At 46.0% G+C, this 12811-nt stretch overlaps 1 protein-coding gene across 4 annotated transcripts in view; it reads right to left on the minus strand.

The window, feature by feature from the left end:
* Cad88C (cadherin 88C) overlaps positions 1 to 12811 on the minus strand; it is a 366763-nt gene that overhangs the window by 131021 nt on the left and 222931 nt on the right. For all 4 annotated transcript variants that reach the window (XM_076201341.1, XM_076201340.1, XM_076201339.1 and 1 more), the window contains exon 4: positions 2552 to 2621. The gene's annotated coding sequence lies outside the window, so the exon portion shown is untranslated. The remainder of the gene's footprint in view (positions 1 to 2551; positions 2622 to 12811) is intronic.

Consider the following 12811-nt stretch of genomic DNA (forward strand, 5'->3'; position numbering starts at 1 on the left):
CTTGTCAACACTTGAGAGAGGAATTACTCTCTTCGACTCTCTCCCCCTCCCTCCCTCCCTCCCTCCCTCCCTCCCTCTCCCGACACAAAACTTCCTGTAACAGGAGATGGTGTTGATCTTCCCCCCGTCCCTCCCTCCCTCCCTCTCCCCATTCTCGTAATCTCCCCCCAACTGCATGATGAGAAAGCAAGACTATTGTTTTATGTACCTTCCTCCAATTCACCCCATAAACAAACACACACACACACACACACACACACACACACACATACACACAGACACGCACACACACACACGCAAATACAAACATAACACATACGTAAGCACAGACTTATTTCAAACACAGAAATATGCACACATACAGCAAGCACAAGCATAAAAATTAAAAATACACAAACATACACATATAAATACAAACATGAACACAGACTTGTTTTGAACACAAACATGCACACACATGCAGTAAGCACACAAATAAACACAAACACAAACACACACACGCACAAATAAACATAAACACAAACATGCACACACACATACACACACAAATACAAACATAAACACATACACACACGCACGCAGATACATAAACATACACACACACGCGCGCACACACACACACACACACACACACACACACACACACACACACACACACACGCTCTCGTGACTAGAGAGTTATACGATCTTCCCCTCTTCTTCGTTTTCTTCATCTCTTCCTCCATATATCACTCCTCTCTTGTGATATGAACCACGATTGTTCTTCTTGAATATCGTCATTCATCCACCCAAATCCCGTTTTCTACGACGTAAGTACTACTGTGGGTCGGCCTCCGTCTTAATCTTCTGCTTCATTCACACACAGACACATACAAAGGAAGAGTCAGCCGACAGGAGGCCTTTTGGTCCATAACTAGGTCAGATAAAAAAAAAACGACAGGAGGCCTTTTGGTCCATAACTTGGTCAGATGGAAAAAAAAAAAAAAAAAAAAAAAAAAAAAAAAAAAAAAGGAAATGGCAATGGTCCTCAGTCCCACTGGTATGAATCTTTAAGATTTTTTTTTTTCTGTTTGTATTTTAATAGGATTGGTCAATTTTTGTGACATCGTGTGATAACAGCAGAGAGCTTTCGCTGATTGTTGTCTCATCTTATGTGAAAAGTTGAAGAAAACAGAGTTGAAGTTGATAAGGGAGATTCTGGGTTCGGTCCTGAGACCGAGTGTCAGCCCCTTGGGGTTGCACTTCGCAATGGAGGTGAGGGTGTTGACGAATTGGTCTGAAGAGAGCCCTAGCCAGGCGGGTGGGGAGGGGACCCAATCATCGGCCTTAAAAAAAAAAAAAAAAAAAAAAATCCTTCCATGCTGTCACCCTACTCATCTCCCTTTCACCGTACCCACGACTCCACCTCTACGGTGTGACAGCGTCCCCTACGGACAGAAGCGCTGGTTCACGCTGACAAAACATCTCTTCTCGAGTGTGAACACACGCGGGTCCTGATGATGTTCACTGTCAACTCCCCGAATACCCGCAACTGCCGTCGCCAAAGTCCCCCTCGGGTGCCATTTGGCACTCTTCGTGATCAGGCACGCGTGCCAAGTGCCAATCGCGTGCCAAGTGCCAATCGCGTTCCAAGTGCCAATCGCGTTCCAAGTGCCAATCGCGTGCCAAGTGCCAATCGCGTGCCAAGTGCCAATCGCGTGCCAAGTGCCAATCGCGTGCCAAGTGCCAATCGCGTGCCAAGTGCCAATCGCGTGCCAAGTGCCAATCGCGTGCCACGTGCCAATCGTCCTCCATGACCCGTCCATGGAGCGTAGCGAGTTCGAACAGTGGACTTCGCTGTTCCTCCTTGTTCACGCATGCGCACTACAAGGGCGTAGATATCTTGTGTAGATCCAATCTGAACCATAGGATAACTTGGATAAACATCTTCGGATGGCGATAATTTACTTTGGATGAGGCCATCATTGAATGCTTTCATTATTTTATTTATCATTATTTATACTATTATAATTTTTATCTTTATTCTTTATTTATTTATCATTATTATAATAATTTTCGCATCCAACCTTGTTATAGCCCAAAAGGTCTCTTGTCGGCATGCTCCGCCTCTGTAATCCTTTGTCTCCTCAGTGGAAATGTTATATTATGGATTCGATGTCCACAACAGGTAACAATGTACGTCTGCTGGTGAAGTGGTACTGAGCTCGCCTGCTAACTCACTGGTCTGAGTGAACTAGTACGCCACTCTGTTAGGTAGATTTTCTTAATGTGTGTATATGTATACGTGCATGTATGTATATTCATATATATATATATATATATATATATATATATTATATATATATATATATATATATATATCATATATATATATATCATATATATATATTATATATATATATATATATATATGTGTGTGTGTGTGTGTGTGTGTGTGTGTGTATGTGTGTGTGTGTGTGTGTGTGTGTGTGTGTGTGTGTGTGTGTGTGTGTGTGTGTGTGTGTGTGTGTGTGTGTGTGTGTGTGTGTGTCTACACTATAGATATAATTACCAGTGTGGGAGAATCCCACGGCGACAAGACGCGTCAGCAAAGATCAGCAGATACGGTCCGGGGGGGGTGTCTGTAATAAAGAAGAAACAAAAACCACATTAGCGACATAAAGTTACAAACTTGAGAGCAGAGGGTGCTCAAAACATTCATTCCAGACTCTGTATAGTCCTGTTTTAATACAGAGAAGAAGCAACTGGACCTGGAACCGACGCTGAGGTTTCTGGAAGGAGAGCTGAGAGCAAAAGGTGGTCAAAACATTCATTCCATACTCGGTATAGTCCTGTTTTAATACAGGGAAGAAGTAACTGTGCCTGGAACCGACGCTGAGGTTTCTGGAAGGAGAGCTGAGAGCAAAAGGTGGTCAAAACATTCATTCCAGACTCGGTATAGTCCTGTTTTAATACAAAGAAGAAGAAATTGGGCCTGGAATCGACACTGAGGTTTCTGGAAGGAGAGATGAAGAGTCTCCGAAGAACGCACGAAGTTCGCCGAAGACCTGAAGGACCAAACTGATGACCAAATCCTTCATCTTCCCAACGCCTTCGTAAGAATGAAGGAGACTGCCAGAGACCATGAGGCCTACACTAAGAAGTTCCATCCCCATGACCAACTGTCATCCCCGTCCATAAAGTTGTCTAACCGTTTCTTAAAGCAACTGATAGTTTCACCGCTCACTACATAGCTTTCGTTCCCTTTATCGCTCCGTCCATGCACACAATGGGGGAGAAATCGTACATTCTTGCCTCAGTTTCGCCTCGACGCTGAACCACATAGACGAACTTTCCATTTTCATACCATACACGATTCAATGCCCTACACAGCTCCCCCACCCCCATCCACCTTATTCCATGCATCTTCGGGATTTCCAGTTAATCGCTCTACTCTCTCACGCACGGTTGTCTTCCAACACGTCACAGTCCACCGAAACTGCAGGATAACAACAACAACAAAAACAAAAATAATAATAATAGACAAGCAACAAGCTGCAATACTTCCGATTACTTCGCCTCTTCTTCCCCCTTCCCCTTCACTTTCCCCATTCCTCTCCCCGTCCCCCTACTCACTTCTTACCCTTCTTCCTCTTTCTCCTCCACTACCTCCTCCTCCTCTTCACCCTCCTCTTCCTCTTCGCCCTCCTCTTCCTCTTCCCCCTCCTCTTCCTCCTCCACTACCTCCTTCCCCTCTTCCTCCTCCACCACTTCCTCCCCCTATTCCTCTTCCTCTTCTTCCTCCTCTTCTTCCTCCTCCTCTTCCTCTTCCTCCTCCTCCTGCTCACGTAGTACTAAGCGTCGTGCGTCCCATTTTGTCGCCTCCCAGTGAGCCATTAGCTTCCCGTCGCGCCGCGCCGGTCGGGTCTCAACGTGATTTCTTATCTTCTACATCCAACTACTGCTTTTACTCCCCCACGCCTTCTCCTCCTCTTCCTCTTCCTCCTCCTCCCACTCGTCTTCCCTCCTCCTCCTCCTCCCCCTCGTCCTTCCCCTTTCTCCTCCTCCTCCCCCCTCGTCGTCGTCCTCCTCCTCCTCCTCCCTCGTCCTCCTCCTCCTCCTCTTCCTTCTCCTCCCCCCTCGTCCTCCTACTCCCTCCTCCTCGTCTTCCTCCTCCTCCTCCTCTTATTCTTTCTATTTTTCTTAATATTTTTCTTCCGTTTTTTGTTTTCTATTTCCTGTGCTTCGCTTTCTATTTTCTCTTCTACTTCCTGCACTTCACTTTCTATCTAGTCTTCTACTTCTACTTCGATTTCTACTTTGCCTTTGTTCGCTTACTCTAATACCACTTCCTCACGTGATAATTGTAAAGTTAATTATGATATAACCCGATATTAGAACATTGTATACTAGACTCTAAAACAGCGTTTCTAAACCTTTGTAAAACCCTTGCGTAAACCTTAAAATAAATTGCCTGATGTCTCAAGGAACTTCTGCGCAAAAAAAGATATATATATATATATATATATATATATATACCATATCTCTCTCATTTTATTTTCAACGTAATAATAGGTTAGATAGGATGATGTCTATATCACATTATGACAACAACCAAGAATATGTCGTGCGTGTTTAATTATATTACGTACATGAAATTAAATGATAAATCAAAAGTGCATTTGCTTATCTCACTTGTTCTCGCGGAACCCTTAGGGACCTTTTGCGGAACCTTAGGGTTCCGGGGAACCCTGGTTGAGAAACGCTGATCTAAAATATACATCTCACTGTTGATCTATCTCAGATACATTCACATTTCCTCGTCCAGATGTCGTTATCTGTGTTTCTCCTGGTTGTTCTGACCAGAGGAGCTTCATAATAGTAATAATTATTAATAATACTACTAATGATGATGATGATGATGATGATGATGATGATGATGATGATGATGATGATGATGATGATGATGATGATGATGATGATGATGATGATGATGATGATGATGATGATGATGATTGATGATAAAAATAAATAAATAATAATAAAAATAAATAAATAATAATAAAAACATAAATAATAATAATAATAAAATAATAATAAAATAATAATAGTAATAATAAATAATAATAATAAAAAATAATAATAATTAATAATAATAATAATGATAATAATAATAATAATAATAATAAATACTATATTTAGTCAATTTGTAATGAAACATACAAATTGAAATTCTTTGTGGATCCAGATCATTCAAAGTTACAGTTACAACATACATACAGTACAACCCACAATAAAAATATCTGTGACAGGGTAAGGTCCAAGATTAAAACTACACACACTACACTCTAAGAACATAAGAATGAAGGAGACTGCAAGAGACCATAAGTCCTACACTAGGCAGTTCCATGCCCATGACCACCTGTCATCCCCATCCATAAGGTTATCTAATCTTCCTTTATAACAACCGATAGTTTCAGCGCTCACTAACTACGTGGTTATTAAGTCTGTTCCATTCGTTGACCACTCTATTGGTGAACCAATTCTTGCCTATTTCCTTCTTGAATCTAAATCTGTCCAATTTAAATTAATTACTGCGAGTCCTGCCTATTGGTAAACCAGTTCTTGCCTATTTCCTTCTCAGATCTAAATCTGTCCAATTTAAATTCATTACTGCGAGTCATGCCATGTTGTCTTAATATGATGACCTTGTCTGCATCACCCTTAGGGATCAGTGCTTGTTTCTGGTTTAATCTGCTTTCAGTTTCGCGACATAAATTTCCGTCCACACTGTCGTTAGTATTGCTCCAACACCACTAACACTTTTCCTCCAACAGTGGTTAGAGTCGCCGGCTGCCACTACGGCGGTCCGGGTTCGAATCCCGCCCAGGGCTGAAATCATTTCAGTATCGCTGCGCTGCGAGTCGTTACTCCAACTCTCGTGGGCGGGGAGTTGTGTGTGTGTGTGCGTGTAAGGTCACAGCATTACCCATAGATCGGTCATATATGAGCTTTGGGCTCTCTTCCGGGAGGGAAATAGTTGTCGATCACGAGTCCAACACGTGATCTAAGACCATGGTGAAACTATGACGCTGTAGACACTCCATGACGGGTGGTTCCTTCCTTCAACACTACAAAAAATATTCTAAAAATTATGTATTATGTTCGTCATCACTACAGTTTCACTACACTCGCTACAATGGACACCACAAAAAAAAAAAAAAACAAAAAAAAAAAAAAAAAAAAAAAAAAAAAAAAAACCTACAAAAATCCTACAACTCAGACATGTTTGTCTTTAAATGTTTTTTTTCGGTTTTCTGAATCCAACGAAAGATCTACACTACAAATCATCAGTGACGCTTACCCAACACCAATATTCACTATTCCCACCACATTCATTACCCCCTGTTTCACTACAGTTCATCTTAGCTCTCATTCGGAAGGTCAGTCAATTGCGATCAATCACGAGACTAGCACATGATTTAGAACCATGGTGAGTTGCTCTCCCTCCCCCCCTCTCTCTCCCTCTCTCTCCAACTATATCTCACGCTCTTTCTATTCATATTCTTCTTTCTTTCTATCGCCTTCCATTCCTCCTTCTCCTCCTCCTCCTCTTCCTATTCCACCGCCTATTTCACAAGGATCATCTATTTCACCTTTTAACTAGCTCCGTTACTACTTACACTTTAACCGCTAGCAAGACAACTGCTAGAAGCTAGCTGGCTGAGCGAGTTAGAGCATTACTCGCGGCGAAGGTCGAGGGGAGGGGGGGATGGCGGGTCGAACCCTGCCACCGGCGAAGTTGAACCAAGGGCATGGTTCGTTAAATTCCACGCTACAAAGTCCTCTGTGAGAGGCACCATCCTAGCCTTACGATAGGGGGGCGGGGAGGTTGTGACGTTAGACCATATTTATTAAGACAACTGCTGCTAGTTCTTGCTAGTATCACAGCCAAAAGACTTGCTAGCCTCTATGCACCTTCCCGAGAACGGGGCAACGATGAAGAAGAAACTGTTGATCTTAACTTTCACAAAATGAAACAAGTGCTCCACAGCAAGCAACTTTCTTCGCTGTCGACAACATCTCCCCCTCCTCTGCTCCTCCTCCTCCTCCTCCATCTTATCCTCCACCATCTCCCTCTCCTCCTCCCCCTTCTCCTCCTCTTCCTGCTCCTCCTCCTCGTCCTCCGTCTCATCCTCCTCCTTCACCAACTCCTTCTCCTTCTCTCTCCTCATTCTCCTCCTCCTCCTTCCTCTTCCTCCTCCACCTACTCCTTCTCCTTCACTAACACCTACTCCTCCTACTCCTTCCTCCTCATTCTCCTCCTCCTCCTCTTGCTACTCATTCTGATTCTGCTCCTCCATCTCCTCCCCCTCCTCCTCCTTCACCACCTCCTCCTTCTGCCCCTTCTCCCTCCTCATTCTCCTCCTCCTGCTACTCATTCTGATTCTGCTCCCCCTCCTCCTCCTCCTCCTCCCCTCCTCCTCCTCCTCCTCCTCCTCCTCCTCCTCCTCCTCTTCCTACTTCTCCTTCTCCTCCACCTCTGTCTCATCCTCCTTCGCCACCTACTCCTCCTGCCCCTTCTCCCTCCTCATTCTCCTCCTCCTGCTCCTCTTCCTCCTCCAGCTCCACCTCCTCCACCACCTCCACCTCCACCTGGAAGTAAACAAAGACGACCCTCTTGGTCCACCTTAACCTCGATCTAGATCTTCCCAGTCTGGATCAACGGGTGGTCTCAGGTCCACCCACCTCTTCCTCCTCTCCTCCTCCTCCTCCTCTTCCTCCTCCTCCTCCGCCTTTCTTATGCCGAATCGTGGTGCTGGAAACCCGATGAGAAGAACTCTGTTCCAACTGGAACCTCCGAACACTCCAGCCCCCTCCTCCCTCCCTCCCTACCCCTTCGGCGTGACGCGTCCCTGGAATCGTGGATTTTCTTCTTCCTTCGGCTCTGGAACCTGGAACAGCAGACCGATCCAGAAGTCGTCAGGGGTTATCACACTAGGCATTTTTTCCTCCGACACCCTTCCTCCAACCCCCATTTGAATAACTAGAATAGGACTTCGCTTACACAAACCTAGACTTCTCTAAGAACATTTCAACAGTTTGTCTAACATTCGTATAGGTTTGCAATCTCATAGTTCGTCATCTAACTTTGCTATATCTGACGGAAAGATAATTTGACAGTTGGAGATTTTAAAAATTCAAATATTGTAACCGAAGTCGTTTTCACCTAAACGAACTCTCAACTGTCGGCGCTGGCGAAACCCGTGGAAGCCCCAGTGTGATAACCCCCCTTTAGCGGTGTCCCTCTCCGATGAAGGACACCACGTCTGGATTTGTGGTTCCGGTGGCGAGTTGGTTTCCGAAGGTAAAGAATCGCATTTCTTACTATGTGGGTCCCGTTCGTCTATAATCTATATCAACCTCTTCCTAGGCTGTGCAAATGTAGATTTTCGAGGAAAACTGATCACACTATGTTCTCGTTAAGGTGGTAGCACACTAGGATATCATGCTACTTACTTTTGCTATTTCGTTTGAGTAGAAACGACTTTGGTTGCAATATTCTAGACTTCCGTGAGAACAGCTCAGCAATGTCTAAAAATCGTATAGGTTTCTCTTAATTCGTCATTTATTTTCTCACTTTGTGACGTCATCAAAAATAATTTGACATTTCAGGATTTTGAAAAACGAAAAAATCGAAACCGAAATAGTTTCTACTAAAACGAAGTAGCAAAAGCAAGTAGCATGCTAGTGAGAAATGACTAATGTGCCATCACCTTAGGTAGTAACTGCCCCTACCCCTGACGCCCTAGCTATTCTCATTTCCCTGTCAGCAGTGGGTGTCTCAGGGGGAGTCGGTGTTTGGCTGGCTGCAAAGTGGACTAACTTGCACTGCCACACTTTTTCGCAAAATATAATAATTTCACATTTCACTATAGAATGTTGTGGGTTTGTTTTTCGATGGGGAATGTATTCCTAAAGTTTGTCGGTGAAGTTCACGAACGTGCCGTCTATACATACATACATACATACATACACACACACACACATATATATATATATATATATATATATATATATATATATATATGTACAACAATGAATGGGTCCCAGTGAACAGATATACGTTTTTATCATTCACAATACACTTTAATTCTAAACCATCAACATCGAGAGACTCGAAGAGGCCAACATGCACAAATTGAAACGTGCATGTTGGCCTTTTCGAGTCTCGATGTTGATGACTTAGAATTAAAGTGTATTGTGGTTCATATATAAAAATGGTGTTGATTCGAGGTACATAACAAAGGGTGAACGGGAGAGTTAGACAGAGACTTGAACCCTGGGCGAAATAATACCGTACTCTTCACCCCTTTGCCTACGATGTCACCCAAACAGACTTCATTCCGATCGTCACCAAGCGATTCTATTCAGCTTGGGACAGGACCCTTCTTGGTGTTGGAGTCAGAAACTTCGTAGAATCGTCGGCGCTCCACTTCCTCCTGGATTTTGAGACAAAGAAGAAGAACTTGGCGGTGCAGTGGTGGCGTTCTCGAGGACCGAATAAGACATGGAGCTACCATACAGGTTCCTTCCCCGAGCTGGGGTTCCTGAAGAACAAAAGGACGCCGCTAAAGGCCTCGGGTGGCTCAGGCCTCATCAAGGTGTCGTTAACAACTTAACCCTCTCCCCCCTCTCCCTCCCTCCCTCTCTCTCTCTCTCTCTCTCTCTCTCTCTCTCTCTCTCTCTCTCTCTCTCTCTCTCTCTCTCTCTCTCGCCTTCCAGCTTAAGGTACGTTTGGCTCGGTGCGGTTATTCCTCAACGATGATCGTTCACGGCTCAACGATAATCGTCGAACGATTGTCTACGCGTACACATAAACACACACACACACACACACACACACACACACACACACACACACACATACACACACACACACACCCGCGCGCACGTGTACACATGAACACAAACACACACAAACGTACGCGTACACACAAACATACACACACACATGCATGCACATAAACAAGCATACACGCACATAAACACGCACACATGCACGTATACACACGCACACCCCCACAAAAACGCATACACACGCACACACACATACACACACACGCACACACACATACACACACACGCACATATAAACATATACACACACGCACACATTAACATGTATACACAAACACGAACACACATATTCACACGCACGCACGCACATATAAACCTATACACACACACACGCACACATGAACATGTACACACAAACACGAACACACATATTCACACGCACGCACGAACACGCTGGCCCGCCGGTACACACAATCAGGCAATCTACGCGTTCATTGGTAAAGGAGCAGTAATAGGAAATGACATATATTAGTTCGGCCACGCCAGCAATGCGGGAGGGCCTAGGCCTACGGACGGACGCATAGAAAACGGAATGCGGGCCAGCAGGCCTCCCCCGATGGGACGTCAGATTGGGAGGCCTCCCTTTGAACTATGGGGTGACTTGGGCAGGTGGAGGCAGAGTAGGTGATGATGGAAGAAGAGGAGGAGGAAGAGGAGGAGGAGGAAGAGGAGGAGTAGGTAATAGTGGGAAGAGGAGGAAGAAGGAGGAGGAGTAGGTAGTAGTAGGAAGAGGAGAAGGTAGGAGGAGGAAGTAGGAGGAGGAGGAGGGGAGGAGGTAGGAGGAAGGAGGTAGGGGAAGGTAGTAGTAGGAGGAGGAGGAGGTAGGAGGAGGAGGAGGAGGAGGAGGAGGTAGGAGGAGGAGGAAGAGGAGGTACTAGGAGGAGGTGGTAGGAGGAGGTAGAGGGAAGAGGTAGGACGGTAAAGAGGGAGATTAGATGAGGAGGAGGTAGGAGGTAGGACGGAGGAGGTAGTAGGAGGAGGAGGGGGAGGTAGGAGGGGGAGGTAGTAGTAGGAGGAGATAGGAGGTAGTAGGAGGAAGGAGGAGGAGGTAGTAGGAGGAAGGAGGAGGAGGTAGTAGGAGGTAGGAGGCAGGAGGGAGAGGTAGGACGGTGAAGAGGGAGATTAGATGATGATGAGGAGGGAGGAGGCGCGTGAGGAGGCGGGGACGGACAATAGAGGCATGTTACGGAGGCGTCCGCTTTGCTCTGGGACTGTGGAGGAGGCGTGGTCGGGTGGTCGCCTCCAAGCAGGAGGACCGACTCGAGGTGGCTGTGGTGATGGCAGTGGTGGTGGTGGTGATGGAGTTAGTGGTGATGGTGGTGGTGATGGTGGTGGTGGTGATGATAGTGGTGATGGAGTTAGTGGTGATGGTGGTGGTAGTGGTGGTGGTGATGGTGGTGATGAAGTTAGTGATGATGGAGTTAGTGGTGATGATGGTGGTGATGGAGTTAGTGGTGATGGAGTTAGTGGTGATGGTGGTGGTGATGGTGGTGATAATAGTGGTGATGGAGTTAGTGGTGATGGTGGTGGTGATGGGGGTTGTAGTGGTGGTGGTGGAGGTTGCGGTGGTGATGATAGTGATGGAGGTGGTTATGGTGATGGTGGTGTGGAGGTGGTGGTGGTAGTAGTAGTGTTCATGGTGTCAGTGATGGTAGTGGAGGTGGTGTTAATGGAGGTGGTGAAGGTGAGTGCTGGTTGTGGTGGTACTGTTAACTGTATTGGTGGTGATGGTGGTGATATCCATTAAGGTGTTGCTGGTGCCGGTAGTAGTCATGGTGTTGGTAGTTGGTGAATTGGTATCAACTGAAAGTACGGCTCTGGCAGCATCGATAAAGAGGTTATCACACTGGGCTATTTTTCCTCCGACTCATCGGCGGTACCACCTACCTCCAGCACTTTTTCCGTCGTAAAATTAGTGTGGCAAAATTTTTTGTTTTCTCAACGAAAGTACATAAGAGCATCATTTGATATGCTGGAGGAAAATCATTTTCCTCCAGCATATCAGACCCCTTCCCGAAAGCTGTGAGCTACACATCTGCTCCAACAGTCGGAGGAAAAACAGCCCAGTGTGATAACGTGTTAATAGAGACAAAACGTGTATAAAGGAATCTTACAGATCTTCCTCTGGAAAAGAGGTGGTTTCCTTCCAGGGCCTTCTGGTAAGAGGGAATCTCCATTAAGTTGCCGATTCCAGGCTCCGAAGGGAAACGACCTTAGGTAAATGGAGGCAAGGTGGTCTCCTTCCATGGCCTTCTGGAAAGGAGGACTCTCCGTCAAGTTCCAGGCTCCAAAGGGAAATGACCTTAGGTAAATGGAGGCAAGGCGATCTCCTTCCACGGCCTTCTGGAAAGGAGGACTCACCGTCAAGATGCAGATTCCAGCCTCCGAAGGTAAACGACCTTAGGTAAGTGGAGGCAAGGTGGTCTCCTTTCAGGGCCTCCTGGAAAGGGGGACTCTCCGTCAAGCTCCCGATTCCAGCCTCCGAAGGGGAACGACCTTAGGTAAGTGGAGGCAAAGTGGTCTCCTTCCAGGGCCTTCTGGAAAGAGGGACTCTCCGTCAAGTTGCCGATTCCAGCCTCCGAAGGGGAACGACCTTAAGTAAGTGGAGGCAAGGTAGTCTCCTTCCAGGGCCTTCTGGAAAGAGGGACTCTCCATTAAAATGCCGATTCCAGCCCTCAAAGGGAAACGACCTTAGGTAAGACGACCTCAACTCTTTCCCTGTGGGCAGAGCGAAGGGGTCACCCCCTCAAACTCCCCCCACCCCACAAGGAGCTAACCCCCTACCCCCCAAAGGAGCCGACCAGAACAATATATCACCAAGGACTGGCCACCACCGACCAGATCAATATCGCCCGCAATCAAGTTCAACAAAAAACGGTTTGCAGGTGTTACCAGAGACTTGCGAGGAACT

The sequence above is a fragment of the Oratosquilla oratoria genome, chromosome 18, assembly GCF_046742065.1.
Source record: "Oratosquilla oratoria isolate Oo_2021 chromosome 18, ASM4674206v1, whole genome shotgun sequence".
Lineage (NCBI taxonomy): Eukaryota > Metazoa > Arthropoda > Malacostraca > Stomatopoda > Squillidae > Oratosquilla > Oratosquilla oratoria.